The sequence below is a fragment of the Erpetoichthys calabaricus genome, chromosome 1 (genome assembly GCF_900747795.2).
Source record: "Erpetoichthys calabaricus chromosome 1, fErpCal1.3, whole genome shotgun sequence".
NCBI lineage: Eukaryota > Metazoa > Chordata > Cladistia > Polypteriformes > Polypteridae > Erpetoichthys > Erpetoichthys calabaricus.
This window is the reverse complement of record NC_041394.2, coordinates 67,485,734-67,505,109: the sequence shown is the minus strand read 5'-3', so window position 1 is coordinate 67,505,109 and position 19,376 is coordinate 67,485,734. Positions and strand designations below refer to the sequence as shown.

The 19,376-nt window shown below is 39.2% G+C and overlaps 1 protein-coding gene across 6 annotated transcripts in view; it reads right to left on the bottom strand.

Annotated features, from left to right (window-relative positions):
* The window catches only part of LOC114651415 (macrophage mannose receptor 1-like), a 425,221-nt gene that overhangs the window by 314,680 nt on the left and 91,165 nt on the right, over positions 1-19,376 (bottom strand). The window lies entirely within an intron of this gene.

The following is a 19,376-nucleotide window of genomic DNA, read 5'->3' as shown; positions in this document are numbered from 1 at the left end:
ATAAGTTGTTCAGTTTCTTTAGTTGTCAAGATGTTGACTTCTGTATGCAGAGCCTACCTTTTCCTATGAAGAGCTTCACTTGGACGCCTGGCTTGTTCTTCATCTATTCTAGTAATTTCGCTTCTTAGCTCTGATGCTTTCTTGGTTTCTAATTTATTTCTGTGGGAAAGATATGAAATAATCTGACCTCTTAAGAAGGCCTTTAGAGTTTCCCAGAGTGTTCCTGCAGAAACCTCTGAGGGTGTGTTTGTCTCTAGGAAGAAGCTGATTTGTTTGGATATAAATTCTGTGCAGTTCTTGTCTGCTAAAAGAAGAGGGTTAAGACGCCATCTGCGAGGTGAGTGTGAGGGGCTTAATGATTTTAGCTCCAAGACTAGGGGGGCATGGTCGGAGATAACAATTGTGTCGAATTTGCACGATTTAATCGTAGGCAAGAAATTATTATCTATAAAAAAATAATCATTTAGAAGAGAAGGAGAGCAGGCTATATCTAATCTATTCTTCTAATCCTTATAACTATAAATATCAACGTAACAATAGGCTATATGGCAATAACTCGTGGGGAAATGTGAAATTAAGATTAAAACTGCCTCACTACCAGTTAAGACTATAAAATGACATTAAAAACTCAGAATCAATGTCTCCATGATGGGACAGTTAACTTGTGAGCTGGAATGTTAAAGGCCTGAATCACGAATTAAAGAAAAAGAAAGTATGCTCTCACCTAACAGGCTTAAACGCTAAAATAGTATTTTTACAGGAGACCCACTTACTAAGCAAGGATCAGTCCAGACTACAAAAAGACTGGACTGGCCAAATGTTCCATTCTAGCTTTACAAAGAAAACTAGATGTGTGGGAATTCTCATACACAGAACAGTTCCATTTGTAGCATCAGATGTAGTATCGGACCCTGAAGGGAGATATGTGATGGTCATGGGCAACTTATTTAACAGTAAAATGATTTTGATAAATGTTTATGCACCCAATGTCGATGATAAGGAATTCATGCATCCATTCCCAATGTGAACACTCATAAAATTATAATGGCTGGGGACTTTAATTGTGTTTTAAATCCACTCTTAGATAGGACTCCTGTGACAGGGGGGACGACATCTAACACTGCAAAGACAATTACACAGTTTGTAACTGACCACAACTTATCAGACCCTGGAGGTTTCTTAACCCAAACTCAAGAACATATTCGTTCTACTCACCAGTGCATCATAGCTACTCAAGAATTGATTGTTTTTTTATAGAATGCATCAGAATTAAAGATTCGGCTATGGGAACCACCTTCAGTACACACATTGCAAATTTGCAGTCACTAAGTTAATTATTAGCATTCTCTGTACACCTGCTTATCCACGCAATTATTTAATCAGTCAATCATTTTAGCAGTAACACAATGCATAAAATCATGCAGATGCAGATCAGGAGCTTCGGTTAATGTTCACCTCAAACACCAGATTGGGAAAAAATGTAATCTTTAGTGATTTTGACTGTAACATATTTGCTGGTATCAGACAGGCTGGTCTGAGTATTTCTGTAACAGGTGATCTCCTGGGATTTGCACACACAACAGTCTCTAGGCTTTACTCAGAAAGGTACAAAAAACAAAAAAAAAAATCCACTGTGCAGCAGTTCAGCAGAAAGAAACACCTTGGTGATGAGAGGTCAGAGCAGAATAGCCAGTTACCTGCCAGTAAGGCTAAAGTAAATCAGATAACCACTCTGTATGACTATGTCAAGCAGAAAAAAAGCATCTTAGAAAGCACAACATGTTGAAACTTAAGTCGGATGGGATACAATAGCAGAACACTACATCAGTTTCCACTCCTGCCAGCCAAGAACAGAAAGCTAAGGCTGCAGTGGGCATAAGTTCACCAAAAGTGGACAGCTGTAGAATGGAAAAACATAGCCTGATGAATCAAGGTTTCCGCTGAGACACACAGATGGTTTGGGTCAGAATTTGGTGCCATCAGTGTGTAACCTTGTACCCAACCTGCCCGGTGTCAACAGTCCAGGCTGGTGGTAGTGGTGTAATGGCATGGGAAATGTTTTCTTGGCACACTTTGGGTCCGTTAAAACCAATCAATCATCGCATAAATGCCATGGCCTATCTGAGTATTGTTGCTGTCCATGTGCATCCCTTTATGGCCACAATTTACGCATCTTCTAATGACTGCTTTCAGCATGATGATGCTCAATACCACAAGGCAAACATTATTTCAAATAGTTGCTCATATTAGTTCTTTGGGATGTGATTGTTTCTGTCAAATCATAATAGCATGTTGGTAAATCTTTTCATTCAGTTAGACAACATATTGCTGAACATAAAACTAATATCAGTATCGATGTCAAGTCAAGTAAAGTGTCTTTCTTGTCATACCATCCATACACAGTATTGCAGCACACACTGGCATGAAATAACATTTCCTAGGACCATGGTGCAACATATACGTATACAAACAGTACATACTGTATGTAACGTAAACACAGACATCACCAGACATTGTTGATCAACAGACCAGAGAGGTTGAGAAAGAGCATAGGACCTCACAAGTGTCTCCATATATAACAGGCACTGACTCACTCACTACTCTGTAGACAAGCATCCAGGATTTGAACTTGATACTTGCTGCTACAGGAATCTATGAAGTGATCTGAAAAAAGAAGTGATGCGTCAGCCTCGGCTGGTTGAACACCAGATGTGTCACTGCATTTTGACTCATCTGCAACAGCTTGGTGACACATGTTAGTACTCCTATCAGCAGACAGTTGCAGTAGTACAGATATGACAGGGCCAAAACCTGGGCCAGAATTCTGTCTACTTTGTCAGAAATGGTCTGATCTTACATATCAAGGCTGGGGGCTTTCATAAACCAGGGCCTGATGCATTCCTTGTGTGATTCTGGGCTATGCATGAAAAAAAAAATGTTGTTATATTGTAGAGAATGAATCTGCATTACAGAGAAACCATCACAACATGGTGTCTGAAAAACAGCTATTCATCAATCACACCAGTAAGGTTATGTATCAACTTTGCGGGTGTTAGCAATAATAAGCCAGGACAAACAGAGATGGGGTGCTGAAAAAGACTGATGGGCAGGTATAACAAGAAGGTCTGTCTTCACCAGGTTGAGCTTGAGATGGTGTTCCTTCATCTTGGTTTCAATAGCAGTAAGATAAGCAAAAAATCAAGCTGATACCATGTAGTCCTCTGGACGGAACTTCAGGTACAAGTGCATATCATTAACACCAGATTGATTAAAAACTCATGGGACTGAATGATAGTGCTCAGAGATGAGTTGTATAGAGAGAAGCAGAGAGGGTTTATCACTATTTCTAACGGAAACTCTGTGTTTGCCTAGTGTATCCTAGATATCTCTCCATGCCAGGATACATGGTAGGATCTGCCCAAGGGGTAGAACTCAAACTACACCCCAGTGATGCCATGGTCAAAGAGGGTGGCAAGAAGGATCTGGTGGTTGGTAGCATCAAAGGTAGCACAGGACAGATTGAATGTTGCTCGCCGCAACGTGTTGATGATGGTACAAGTAAGTAGAGCTGTCTTTGTGGAATGGCCCTTCTTGAAGCCTAAATGATTAGCATCAATCAGTGTATTCTATACAAGAAAGAAAGAGACTTGGTTAGAGACAGTGCATTGCAATGTACTGGATAGAAAGAAGAGGAAAAACACTGGTCTGTAATTATCTACCTGAGGTGGGTCAAGAGTGGACTTCTTGAGGAGAGCAGTTATTATGTGCTGTGCTGTGTGCTAAGTAATCTAATGGTAACTTATCTGAACTCTAATTTTCTCAACTATAATTTTAATACAGCTTTATTTATGCATAGACATCATGTATTGGGCAGAATCCAATATTTATAAATATGGTCTTTTAACATTAAAAAGTATGTACGTTCAAGGCAAACTGTATTTTCCCTTCTTCATTGTTACCTTCTCATTATTCCCGTCTTCACCCAGAAAAATAAGAAGAATTAGGCCATGATGCTTCTTAGACAGTACACATAAGCATGATCCTGTGATCCCTTTAAATGAACATTATAAACATTTCCATTATACAATTTACAGGGTCACGGGGGTCTGCTGGAGCCAATCCCAGCAAACACAGGGTGCAAGGCAGAAAACAAACCCTGGACAGGGCGCCAGCCCACAGCAGGGCACACACACACACATTAGGGACAATTTAGGATCGCCAATGCACCTAACCTGCATGTCTTTGGACTGGGAGGAAACTGGAGCACCCAGAGGAAACCCACGCAGACACGAGGAGAACATGCAAACTCCACGCAGGGAGGGCCCAGGAAGCGAACCCGGGTCTCCTAACTGTGAGGCAGCAGCGCTACCCACTGTGCCACCCCTAATATTTTATTTTGATCCTCTAAAATATGTAGTATGTCTTAAGGAGCTGGTGGTGGATTTTAGGAGGCCCAGACCCCTCATAGACCCCGTGATCATCAAAGGTGACTGTGTGCAGATGGTGCAGACCTATAAATATCTGGGAGTGCAGCTGGATGATAAATTAGACTGGACTGCCAATACTGATGCGCTGTGCAAGAAAGCACAGAGCCGGCTATACTTCTTTAGAAGGCTGGCATCCTTCAACATCTGCAATAAGATGCTGCAGATGTTCTATCAGACAGTTGTGGCGAGCGCCCTCTTCTACGCGGTGGTGTGCTGGGGAGGCAGCATTAAGAGGAAAGACAACTCACGCCTGGACAAACTGGTGAGGAAGGCAAGCTCTATTGTTGGCATGGAGCTGGACAGTTTAACATCTGTGGCAGAGCGAAGGGCACTCAGCAGGCTCCTATCAATTATGGAGAATCCACTGCATCCACTAAACAGTGTCATCTCCAGACAGAGGAGCAGCTTCAGCGACAGACTGCTGTCACTGTCCTGCTCCACTGACAGACTGAGGAGATCGTTCCTCCCCCAAACTATGCGACTCTTCAATTCCACCCAGGGGGGTAAACGTTAACATTTAACATTATACAAAGTTATTGTCTGTTTTTCACCTGCATTATTATCATTCTTTAATTTAATATTATTTATTGTATCAGTATGCTGCTGCTGGAGAATGTGAATTTCCCATTGGGATTAATAAAGTATCTATCTATCTATCTATCTATCTATCTATCTATCTATCTATCTATCTATCTATCTATCTATCTATCTATCTATCTATCTATCTATCTATCTATCTATCTATCTATCTATCTAAAATGTACATCATCACTACTATATTATATATAAAAATGCTGATTATTCTAGGCCTCTAAAAATGATTTATATTCTTTACACTTTGACTGCCCATTCTTATTTAATATGCATACTGTCTGTCATATGCTTTCTTCATAGTCTAGGTTGGAGTTCCTTATTCTCTTTGATGCTTTATGCTTTGTGGACTATGGCCGGCCATTCATCCCAGCCAATACCCCTACGCCGCTAGATGGAGCCCTTCCGGCAGCATGGAGGTGCCCCTAATTCCAGCAGGGCATCATGAATATTGGAGTTTTCCTTCACAGCCCTGCTGGATACCATGGGGGCCGCAAGGGGATGCTGCAGGGAGGCTCAGAGACTTGTATTTGCCCTATAACCCGGAAGTACGTCCTGGTCACAGGGACAGAGGAAATGACGTGCTTCCGGGATGAAAAGAAGAGCTTTTGATCTGACCCGGAAGTGCTAGGAAGTCACATGGACTGAGGGTTCAGCAGCATTTCCGGGTCAAGGACTATAAAGGACTCTGGGAAATCCCAGACAAACGAGCTGAGTTGGGAGGCAGGGTGGCTAAGCGTCTGGGAGTGGAGGATTGTGTATTGTTTATTTGAGTATTGTGGAGTGGAGGGTGCTTTGTGCACATTTATTATTATAATTAATTCATATTTGGACTTTCATCTGGTGTCTGACATATTGTCCGAGGGTTCAAGGGAGCGAGAGCACCCCTAATCTGTCACAGCTTGTATTAGTGGGATACGGTCATGTTTACACTGTATGCTTGATCCAAATACATTTTTTTGTGAATATGTTTGGTCTTCTATACTATTTCAGTACCTCCACAAATCTTTTGTATCCCAACATAGCTCTTTGTTCTTTTCTTGTTATCTTTGTTAAAAGAAGATGGATTAGCATTTCCCTTTCCCACAGTACCAACTTTTAAAAAATGAGGAATTTACAAGTAGCTTATCTATGGAAATAGTACTGTAGCAAAATAAAAGAGTATTTTCACACTTCACCACATTTTTCAATGGAGAGCCTAAGGATAAGGAGTGAATGTAGCATAACACATATATTTCCAATAAAGAGAAATAAAAATTGGACAAAAACATATAGTAAACATGAAAAAATGAATGTTTTATACTGCAAAATCTCATAAATACATTGGTTTCCCACATTTATTTCTACCACTCATCCTCCACCTACATGACAAAAAAGGGAGACCTCTGCCATCCCTACCTCAATGAAACTATCGGGTGTCCTTTAAAATGATTTAGATATCTTTAAAACCAGTGTTTGAACATATCACAGACTGATTTTCAGATAATAATAATAATTAATAATAATTCTTTGCATTTATATAGTGTTTTTCTCACTACTCAAAGCGCTTAGCAATTGCAGGTTAAGGGCCTTGCTCAAGGGCCCAACAGAGCAGAGTCCCTACTGGCATTTACGGCATTCGAACTGGCAACCTTCCGATTGCCAGTGCAGCTCCCTAGCCTCAGAGATATGGTAATTGCATTGAAGATAATTGCCTTTCCACCACTCATCCTCTCCCTGCATGAGAAAATTACCAAGGGAGACCCCCCTCATCCCTACCTCAATAAAACTATCGGGTGTCCTAGTACAGATATCACCACAGCTCAATGAAACAATTGGGTGACTACACATTGAAATCAGCAAGAGTGATGCCCCCCCAACCACATCCCGCTCAATGAAACTTTGGGGGACCCTCATACCCTACTTCACCACTTGAATCTCCGTGCACATTAAATGGCAGGGTGGTCACATGCTGAATTGCTTTAAGTATGATCAACTCTCTGCTAAGGAGCTTTATTCATTAAGTCACCCAAGGGCCTGTGGGGGGTCTTAATCTGGTCCAGCTTTATTTTGTAGCAGGTGCTGGTTCACTGTTTATTTCTCAGCTAGCCTCAGATCTGTGTAGTTCATTCTTCACTTCATATGACCATCATCTCAAGATAGTAGCTGTGACACAAGTTGGTATGATGTAAGCACACCTGAACATGAGAAACAACAATTCACTGATTTAGATATATTTTTTTTTGTTTAAACATTTGTAACATCTACTGATCAAGGTAATAGCTAACCTTTTATTCATCTCATGGAATATTCAGGGTTTGAGCTCATTTTAGATAGATAGATAGATAGATAGCATTCTATTTGTCCCTAGGGGAAATTTAGTTTTATACAGAACTTCAACGAGCAACACATATAATGTTATAAAACAAATTGCAAATTGTAAGTGTTTCCTGGCACGCTTCTCATGAATAATTAGTTGGCTGAAATTGTTAGTGTGTCAGAGAGTTGAGATGTGCAGCATTGTCCATAATGGCTCTCGCTCAGTTTTATTTTCATTCTCTCCTCTTCTCCAGGAGGTTGAGAGTTTGTCCCATAACTGTGCCTGCCTTCTTAATTAGCTTGTTGACTTGGTGAGCCTCTTTTGGTGTGATGTTACAGCCCAGCACACTACAGTGTAGAAAATCTCACTTTCTTTCCATTATTATATATCCAGCCTGTTGTACCTCACCTATTCACTTTTCACTGCCCTTTCATCTATTAAATGGCATAGATCTATCAAGAGTAATAAGTTTCAGAATTGTGTTTACCCACAGGCTGTTAGATGCATTAACTTAACATGTGAACTGTAGAATTTTTGTACACTATTATGCTGGCAGTCAGTTATAGCGATCATTATTGTTGTTCTTGCAGTTTTCATTTGTATTGATGCTTTTTTGTGTGAGCATTACACAATTAAATTCTAACTAAACTTCTTGTGGTAATGAAATAAAGTAAGGTGCAACATTTTTTAGCTTTATTTGGCATTCAGGTCACCAGTGTAGTAAATTCTGTCCATAAACATGTAGTAGATGTAATTTATAGTTAGATATTTTCTTTAGTTTTTTAAGGTGCATCAAGCACAGCAAGTATACCTTCATTCTTGTTTTATCTATTAAAATACACTGCAATGTGTTTTACATTGGAATATATTTTCTATATGAAGCATTCAAGCATTATGCATTATTTTGTATTAATAATAATAATAATAATAATTCATTACATTTATATAAACATGCATTGTTCATTTTATGCAAGCGATGACTCTGTATTAGGGCACCGTGCATAAAGTCCTGTTATTTCTGTATAAGAGGTTAGGAACATGTGCTGATAGCACATTGCCACACCCACCACAAGACAAACTACCTGGATTTGGACCTGATTGCAGGAGGTGACACCTCAGCACTACACTGGAACAGCATGAGGTTTTTTAAAGGTGTGACAGGTGGCCACAGTCATTACCTGGCCAGGACACCAATAGAATGGAAGGACCGGGGCAGAGAGGATCGCTGAGGCAATACCTCCCCTGGGACACTAGAGGGCAGCCATCCTGGGTGGCTGTGGCACGACGGTTTCCCGCAGGGCACACTGAGAGCTGGTGTTTGGTGCAGTCCTGTTAGATTCCATGGGGGGCGCCAGGGGGAGCTGCAAAGCCCCATAATGGATTTCCACCACATCTGGGAGTGATTCCAGGTATTCCTGATGAACCACCTGGAGCACTCCCAGGTTCTGAATAAAAGGAGCCACAGTAGGGAGGTGGAGGACAAAGCTTGCTGGGAGAGGAGTGGAGGCAGCAGAGAAAGAGAAAAAGAAGAAGAAAAAGATAGAAGGGACTGTGCATTACTGCTGGTGTTTTTTGAACTGTGTTCTGTAGTGGGGAGAAGGGAAAAGCGCTGCCCCACAAGAAATAAACATGTGTTGCCTTGGACTTCAGTCTCTATGCCTGTCTGTGTCTGAATTTGGGGAGCTGTACCATCCCAGTATTCAACAATGGGTATGGTGTATGTGAGTGTTATATTAGAATGCACATTTTAATTCCTCATTCCAATCCTGATCTGGATTAAGTGCGTGACTCTGTTTTAATATGTATATTTTTAAAGGCAGATTGCATCCATAAAGCTACACATGCTTAACTAAGCTGTTTGCTGAGAATCTTAATTCTTTTTACATTACTTTAAGAATAGTTAATTGTATATAAATAATTGGATAAATGCTTGAGCACTTTCCTAATCTACATAAATAAAAAACGGTTTGTGGAAAACCACAATTCATATAGAGGAGTCTTTAAACTATTTTATAATATCTTTAAATGTTCAGAGGCATGTTTTTAACAAACTGGAATAAGATTCTGCTAAAATAGATCATCTCTTTAGAGATATGTATAAATGATTTAGATATCTTTAAACCCAATGTTTGCATATATCACAAAGTGATTTTCAGATATATTAATTGCATTGAAGATAAGCATTTATAAATAAGCACACCCTTAAATATTCCAACATCTCTTTAAATCCATGTAAAGATACCTGTAAATGATCATTTGGCTTGATGTAGGCCACAGGTCACAACATTCATTTCTTCATATCTACTGTATCACTCTACAGCTGGTGTCTGCATTAAATCCATTGGCTATAGCAGTAGACGTTAATTCCCTTTAGTTTTGAAATGGATTCACCATATGAGAAAAGCAACAACTTGCTGACTGGCTAACTGATTAGTTGGATGTAAAAAAAGAAGAATATCTAATTTTCTGATGGTATCATTCTTTTTAGTTATCTTTACAATACATATAAGTATGCTGGCAGAGATTAAGTGAGAAGCAGGTGGAGGTGAATTCTGGCTGTGACTTATTATTGAAAAACAGTAAAATGGAATGTCTCTGAAAATATTCCCCAGTAATAGAAAAACAAACTTACTTTCTGAACAGATAAATGGTTTCTGCAAGTTGCAATCAGCATCATTCCCTTTTCCATTTGACCACATCTCCACACATTTTCCACTGTTTAGTTCTTGTTCTTACCAGTTTTGAAATATTTAATTAGTTCCATCAGACCATTTCCAAAGATTATTGAACAGGCCAATCCAGAAGGGAGTGCTCTGTGCTTTCTCCAACATCTCTTTATTTTCACTTGCATTTCTTGCAAAACGCTCTACTCCAAGTCATAGCCTTATTTATTCAGAAGTATGTGTGATTAGTTTTATTGATTTCTGTCAAAACAAACATTAAATGATAAAGAATTCACTTTCTGATTAAAGAAGTCTTAATATTTAGTGTTTGTCCAATGAGAACAAGAATGTATAGTGTACAGTAAATAAAATATGTATCTACTGTATTTGAAGTAATAGATTAAATTGTTTGGACCAGATTTCACTAATCTTATCTCCTCCTGAAGAATTCCCTGGTGCTCCCACCATTGTTGTGCTTAGTCTGTTTCTGAGTTTCTTCCTTCTAAGATAGGCTTTGTGCACAGACCTTAGAGCAGGGGGGGTCCAAACTACGACCCCATATAGAATATTTATATGGCCCGCAGTGCAGTTTGCAAATTGCATTGTAAAATAGTCCATGCGGGACCTACACAGACTGCATAACCAGAATAAAAAACTGGAGTTGTAATTTATTTAATTACCAGTATATACCACTCTTGTAATTTTACAATGTGCCATCCTGTTCTTTTCTCCCTTGAAATGTCAGCAGCAATTACTATCTTGTTCCTGGGAAAATCCACGAAAAAAGCTGATATCTAGATAGCAAGTCTCTCAATTTTAACATGTCTGCGGCAAAAAAATGACCAAAGTTGATTGTGAGTGTAAGCAATTTCAAGAATATTGGAGAAGTGACCATGTTTTCCCAGAATCCTGAGGGAAATGTCTGTGCCTTGGAAAAGCTGTGTACGAACATTAAAGTATTTATTGTAAAACTTTATTTATGAAACTACTGAATAAGTGGAATGTTTCCCATATCCTGTGCCTTTGACTCTCCTCTGGTTGCCACCCCACCACTCTGCAGTGTATCTGTCTCCTAACCAATCTCTCTCTCATTCTTCCTAGGGCACGAAGCGGAAGATGAAGCAGAAGCAGACAATGGCCGACAGTGAGATGAATTGTGTTGCCGTCGTCATAGAAGAACTCCAGGCACTCGACAAACAGATTCAGAAACTCCTGTCCAGACGAAGGTACCATAGGGATTTGAAGCCTCGGCTGCTGGATAGACCATCCTCGCCATCTGAAATCGACATAACATCAACCCCGCGTTGTGTCACTCAAGTAAGCTTCACCCCCGCGCCTCATAGGAGCGACGACGACAACACCGAAGAAGACCTCGGCACTAGAACACCTCCATCTGCACAGGCGAGCATCTCGTCCCAGAACCAGTTTGACCCTCTCCACGTCCCCAGTTTGCCTTCAACCCCAGGTGATGTAATCGTGGTAGGTGATTCTATTGTTAGAAACCTCAATATCGCATGCCCTAATCGGAAATCTTTTGTTTCTTGTTTTCCCGGTGCTCGTGTCTGAGATGTGATGAGACGTGCGCCGACAATCTACGAGAAGCACAAGAAGAGGGCAGTTGGATCCGTTGTATTACACGCCGGCGTGAATGACATAAGGCACCGACAGTCAGAAATTCTCAAGGCTGACTTCGCAGCACTAATTAAAGACACGAAGGAGAGGACCCCATCGGCAAAGATCTTCATTTCGGGTCCACTACCTCTCGTCAGACAATCAAACAAGTACTACAGTCGTCTGCTAGGATTAAACAACTGGCTGCAAGGCTTCTGCAAGAATCAAGACATCGGATTCATCGACAACTGGGACCTCTTTTGGGAAAGGCCGCGTTTCTTCAAGCGAGATGGCTTGCATCCGCATAGATTCGGCGCCCGGGTCCTCTCCGAAAACATCGCTAAGGTAATTCATTTATCTTGACTATCTATCTCTACCCTTAACCCCTTCCGAAATGCTATTGCTGTGCTAGGACATGATAATTGTTTTATAAAATCTTCCGTAAAAGTGCACAACATTAATACTCTAATAGCCAATCTCAATGCACGTAGAAAATCTAAGCAATACGGCATAAACACCAATAATTTAATTACAATTACTACTTTAGATGAACAATGTATTAAAACTATAAAAACGAACTATAGATTAAACAAAAAACACACACAGAGCGGCGCTAACAAACATAACTCAGTTCCTATTCCAAATATCAATAAAGCACATAGTATTCATCTCTACTCCTCTGAAACATTAAATATGGCACTATTAAATATTAGAGCTTTAACTAACAAGATGTTTTTTATCAACAATCTTATTAGTGATAGAAAAATTGATTTTATTGCACTAAGTGAAACGTGGCTTAGTTCAGATGGCACGGCTGTTTTAATCGAAACTGCATCTCCGGATTACAGTTTTACTCGTGCGGATCGCCAAGGAAAAAGAGGTGATGGCCTAGCAAACATTTACTCAAGCCAGTTAAAATGTAAAGATGTCAGTTTTGGTAAATTCAAGTCCTTTGAGTATCTCGCCGTTGTTGTTCATGGAGATTCTCACGTTCTAGTATTATCCGTGTATAGACCTCCTAAATTTAATGCGTCTTTCTTTGAGGAATTCTCTGACTTAATGTCAATTTTAATTACGAACTATGACACACTTTTAATAGTCGGCGACTTTAACTATCATATAGATAATCAGTGTGACCAAAAAGTAAAAGAATTTATGAACCTCCTGGACTCTTTTGATTTGAGACAGCTCCTTAATCAGCCTACACATAAAGCAGGTCATACGTTAGACTTAGTAATTACTAAAGGACTAAAAGTTGATATAAAGCAGGTCATTGATACGGGTCTATCAGACCATTTTCTTCTACTATTTAATATAGAAATATTGATAGAAAACACTCATGAGAAGCATATTGTTAAAAAACGCTTCTTTGACTCTTCAGCAGCTTTAAAACTTACAAACATTCTAAGTCTACTTATAGTGCCAACTACAATAGCGAGGATAATGTAAATAGTAAGGTGGAAAGATTTAATACTAAAGTGAGAGCTGCTGTTGACATAGTTGCACCTGAAATGACAGTTAAAAAATCTTCTAGCATTGTTATACCATGGAAGACCCAAAGAGTGTCTGATTTAAACAGAACATGCCGTAGAGCTGAGTGTAAATGGAGGAAGACTAAACTAACTATCCACTATGAAATATTAAAAGTTAAAATAGCAGAATACAATAACACAGTCCGTCTTGAGAGGCGCTGTTATTTCTCTAAGATTATAAATAACAATGCTAGTAATCCCAGAGTCTTATTTTCGACAATTGATCATCTGTTAAACCCAGGTAACTCAAAGGAATGCCTCCTAAGTACTTCCAGTAAAACCTGTGAGGCTATTGCTGTATTTTTCAATCAAAAAATTAATGATATTAGAAATAACATAGTATATCTCCCCAACACTGAGGATCCTCCTAAACCCCAGTACTCCGTTATAAACAAATTAAATTCTTTCACCAGGATAGACTTACATGATTTACATAAAATAATTTCTCAAATGAAACCCTCCACCTGCGTCCTTGACCCAATACCAACAAATTTTTTCAAAGAAGTATCGGGCGTGCTAATTGATAATATTCTTGACATAGTAAATTCGTCATTAGATACGGGGGTCTTCCCAGACTGTCTTAAGATTGCTGTAGTTAAACCCCTACTTAAGAAAAATAATCTCGACCCCTCTGCTCTTGAAAATTTTAGACCCATCTCTAACCTGCCTTTCTTAAGTAAAATTCTAGAGAAGGCAGTCATTATGCAGTTAAATGACCACCTCAATAAACATGCTATTCTTGATAAATTTCAGTCAGGTTTTAGAACAAACCACAGCACAGAAAATGCACTCGTTAAAGTAGTAAATGACTTGCAGGTAAATGCAGACAGAGGCCATTTATCTGTTCTCATTCCTCTTAGATTTGAGTGCCGCATTTGACACCATTGATCATAATATTCTTAGAAATCGCCTTAGTCAATGGGTAGGCCTCCCTGGCAGTGTCTTAAATTGGTTTGAATCCTACTTGGCAGGGAGAAAATTCTTTGTTAGTTGTGGTAATTACAACTCAAAGACACATGATATCCTATATGGTGTTCCACAAGGCTCTATCCCGGGTCCACTGCTCTTCTCAATCTACATGCTTCCGTTAGGTCAGATTATCTCAGGACATAACGTGAGCTACCACAGCTATGCTGATGACACACAGCTGTATTTATCAATAGCACCTGATGACCCCGATTCTCTTGATTCCCTAACACAGTGTCTTACTTGTATTTCTGAATGGATGAATAGTAACTTTCTAAAGCTAAATAAAGAGAAAACTGAAATTTTAGTGATTGGCAATAATGGATACAATGATGCTATTAGAAATAAACTGGATGCATTAGGATTAACAGTCAAGACGGAGGTAAAAAGCTTAGGGGTAACTGTTGACTGTAATCTGAATTTTAAATCACATATTAATCAGATCACTAGGACAGCATTTTTTCACTTAAGAAACATAGCAAAAGTTAGACCTCTTATATCATTGAAAGATGCTGAGAAATTAGTTCACACGTTTGTTTTCAGTCAACTAGATTACTGTAACGCACTCCTCTCAGGAATACCCAAAAAAGACATAAATCATTTGCAACTAGTGCAGAATGCAGCTGCTAGAATCCTAACTAGGAAAAGAAAATCTGAGCACATTTCTCCAGTTTTAATGTCACTACACTGGTTACCTGTGTCATTCAAGACTGACTTTAAAATTCTGCTTATCTATACTAATTAATAAAAGGCAAAGCCCTCACTGACTCACTGACTGACTGACTGACTGACTGACTGACTGACTGACTGACTGACTCACTCACTCACTCATCACTAATTCTGCAACTTCCCGTGTAGGTGGAAGGCTGAAATTTGGCAGGCTGATTCCTTACAGCTTACTTACAAAAGTTAGGCAGGTTTCATTTCGAAATTCAACGCGTAATGGTCATAACTGGAACCTCTTTTTTCACAATATACTGTAATGGATGGCCATGGGAGGAGGAGTTGAGTGTCACGTCATCACGCCTCCCACGTAATCACGTGAAAAGACTGTGAACGCAGTAGGGAGAAATGAAGGAGGAGCCGCAAACAGCGAAGAACAAAAAATTCATTAAACAATTGAGAAGGGAGCGAAACAATAAGAAGCGAGCGAGTGAAGCATACAAGCATCTTCATAAGGGAAACAAAGCACGGTGTAAAACGTAAGTTTAAATTAAGTTTATAGAAACGCTCCCGCTGCGGATTGCAATAACATATTCGCGAGATAAAAGAACACAGTAGGGAGAAATGAAGGAAGAGCCGCAAACAGTGAAGAACAAAAAATTCATTGAACAATTGAGAAGGGAGCGAAACAATAAGAAGCGAGCGAGTGAAGCGTACAAGCATCTTCATAAGGGAAAAAAGCACGGTGTAAAATGTAAGTTTAAATTAAGTTTATAGAAACGCTCCCGCTGCGGATTGCAATAACATATTCGCGAGATAAAAGTTTAATGAGAAGACACGAGGTATAAACGAACCACACGCCGTAGCACAACGTTAGGGGCTTCACCTCTGGCGCTGACGATAGAGATTCGATTCCCGAGAGGGGATGCAGTGAGTGTGTACGTCTGATGAGCCCAGAATTAGGGAGAAACACGTGTCGCATACTCTTTGCATTATTTGAAAGTAAACTATTAAAACCATTCTATGATCTGCGTCTGGGAACAGAAAGAGGGCTCGTGGCGGACGTAAGGCGACTTGCTGACAAACCACAAGCGTGACCTGGCAGGTAACCACCCATACAATCAGATTGAAATTCAGAAAACAAATGCCATGAATGTAATTACCACGATCTACATACTGTCAAATAAACGAAACACACGCCGTAGCGCAACAGCTGTGAAAAGGGAGTTTCACAATAAAACAGATCCTTAACAAATTGTTATTGGAATATTTTCGATCCGTTTAAAAAGGTTTTCTTTTCTTCTTAATAAAAAATTAAAAGCAGTACTTCGCCGCAACGAAGCGCGAGAATTTGGCTATATATATCTGCTTCTCGCAATTAAAAGAGGGCACGTAGCGGATGTTAGACGACTTGATGACCAAGCATAAGCGTTACCTGCCAGGTAAGCACCCATACAATCAGATTGTGATTCAGATTAGGAATGCAATGAATGTAATTACCCCGATCTACATACAAGGCGAAAGTCTTGCAACATTCAAAGATGATGGTTTGGGATAAGTACACCATGGAACATAAAAGAGCTTATGAAGCCTTGAACCGAAAAAAGCAAGATCTCAGAGATCGTAAAAAAAAAAAAAAAGAAGGTAATGTTGTTTTACTCGCTGTAGATTTTAGTCAAACATTACCAGTTATTCCACGAGAGAGACCAGCAGATGAACTCAACGCGTGTTTAAAATCCATGCTTCTCCCACGGTCGGTTATATGTCACGTGTTCTCGGTAGGTACACCAAAAAATGTATACATTTAAGCATGTAATGGGCAAACAAAAAATGAGGTATACCCGAAGGCACTGCAGTAGTACTCAATGTAACTTTACTTCTTAAATGTTAATGTTCTACTGTTTAATAATTTATACGCTTCTTATATGTTGTTCAAATTCTTTTATCAAAATACCAGTGACAGCGCAATGCACGATAACATGGAGTGAATACACCATACGCATCCGCCCACGGCTGCCCTGGTGTGCGCAGATAGGAGTTGATTCTACAATAAAATAAAATAAAGATAAAAACCCAGGATTGTTTCCTGCCTTGTGCACTGTGTTGGCTGGGATTGGCTCCAGCAGACCCCCGTGACCCTGTGTTCGAATTCAGCGGGTTGGAAAATAGATGGATGGATGGATGGAATTTACTGTTTAATAATTTATATTTATATGAAATGTGCTTCTTATATATTACTTCATATTCTCATATGATAATGATGTTAATGTTGTTTATATTGATTTCTATGTTATTGAAACTGCATGTATGTGTGTATATGTATGTATGTATATATATATATATACTAGCAAAATACCCGCGCTTCGCAGCGGAAAAGTAGTGTGTTAAAGAGGTTATGAAAAAGTAAAGGAAACATTTTAAAAATAACGTAACATGATTGTCAATGTAATTGTGTTGTCATTGTTATGAGTGTTGCTGTCATATATATATATACATATACACATACACATATATGACAGCAACACTCATAACAATGACAACACAATTACATTGACAATCATGTTACGTTTTTTTTTAAATGTTTCCTTTTTTTTTCATAACCTCTTTAACACACTACTTCTCTGCTGCGAAGCGCGGGTATTTTGCTATATATATATATATATATATATATATATATCTGTATGTGTATATATCTGTATGTGTATATATATGTGTGTGTGTATATATATGTGTGTGTATATATCTGTATGTGTATATATCTGTATGTGTATATATATATGTGTGTGTGTGTATATATCTGTATGTGTATATATCTGTATGTGTATATATATATGTGTGTGTGTATATATATAATATATATCTATATATATATATATATATATATATATATCTGTGTGTGTATATATCTGTATGTGTGTGTATATATCTGTATGTGTATATATATATCTGTATGTGTATATATATATGTGTGTGTGTATATATATATATACAGTAGAACCTTGGTTAGAGAACGCCTTTGATAACGAACAATTCGGATAACGACCAATAATTTCACTAAAAATTTGCCTCCGATAGCGAACAAAATTTCGGATAGCGACGCACACGCGACCAGCGGACAGCGGCCAGCTTCCCATCTTCCTTTGCGCTCGAGACACGGTTAGGAACAGACGTTCATTATCTTTATCGGTGTGCATCCTTCTTATTTAGTGATTTTGTTGCTTTATTTAATAATATATAGCCCTCAATCATGGCTCCAAAGAAGATTAAGAAAGCTGGTAGCAGTGCAGTAATAAGGCAGCGGCCAACAATTGAATTGAAAAAAGAAATTATTGCCAAGTATGAACGAGGCATGCGTGTGTCGGATATCGCAAGAGAATACGGCATGTCAAAGTCGACAATCTCGACGATTTTAAAGAAAAAGGAGCTGGTTAAAGAAGCTAATGTGTCAAAAGGAATGACTATTATAACAAAGCAAAGGCCTCAAATAATAGACGAAGTAGAAAAGTTGTTGCTTGTGTATATAAATGAAAAACAGTTAGAAGGTGCTAGCATCAGTGAGGCATTCATTAGTGAGAAGGCGCTGCAAATCTACGAAGATTTGAAGAAGAAAACCCCACAGACAAGTGCTTTGAGTGATTTTGTTTTCAAAGCCAGTCGAGGCTGGTTTGAAAAATTTAAGCACAGAACAGGCATCCACAGCGTCATAAGGCATGGGGAAGCAGCTAGTTCCGACAAGGCAGGGGCCGAGAAGTTCATCCTAGAATTCAAAAAAATCATAGAAGAAGAAAGTTACGTCCCGCAACAGGTATTTAATGCGGATGAAACAGGCCTGTTTTGGAAGAAGATGCCGAATAAAACGTACATAACGAAGGAAGAGAAAGCATTGCCAGGGCACAAGCCTATGAAAGATAGGCTAACTCTTCTATTGTGCGGTAACGCCAGTGGGGATTTTAAGCTGAAGCCGCTGTTAGTCTACCATTCGGACAATCCAAGAGTATTTAAGAAGCATAATGTAATAAAACAGAAATTGCCTGTTATGTGGAGGTCTAATTCTAAAGCTTGGGTGACCCGCCAATTTTTTGTCGAGTGGGTGACCGAAGTTTTTGCCCCGGCTGTGAAAGAATACCTAGAGAAGAACAACCTTCCCCTCAAATGCCTTCTCCTGCTGGATAATGCTCCAGCACATCCTCCAAACATCGACGAGTACTTAGAAGAAGAGTTCGACTTTATTCAAGTTTGTTATCTGCCACCGAACACAACCCCTTTGCTGCAGCCCATGGATCAACAGGTCATTTCAAACTTCAAGAAATTGTACACGAAAGCCTTATTCAGAAAGTGCTTCGATATAACGAATGATACCAACTTAACTCTGAAGGAATTTTGGAAGAATCATTTCAACATTTTGAATTGTGTTCATCTTATTGATAATGCATGGAACCAAGTGACCTACCGTAATATGAATGCAGGATGGAGGAAACTCTGGCCAGACTGTGTTCCAGAGCGAGATTTTGAAGGATTCGAACCAGAAATTGTTGATGAAATTGTTTCCCTGGGCCAAAGCATG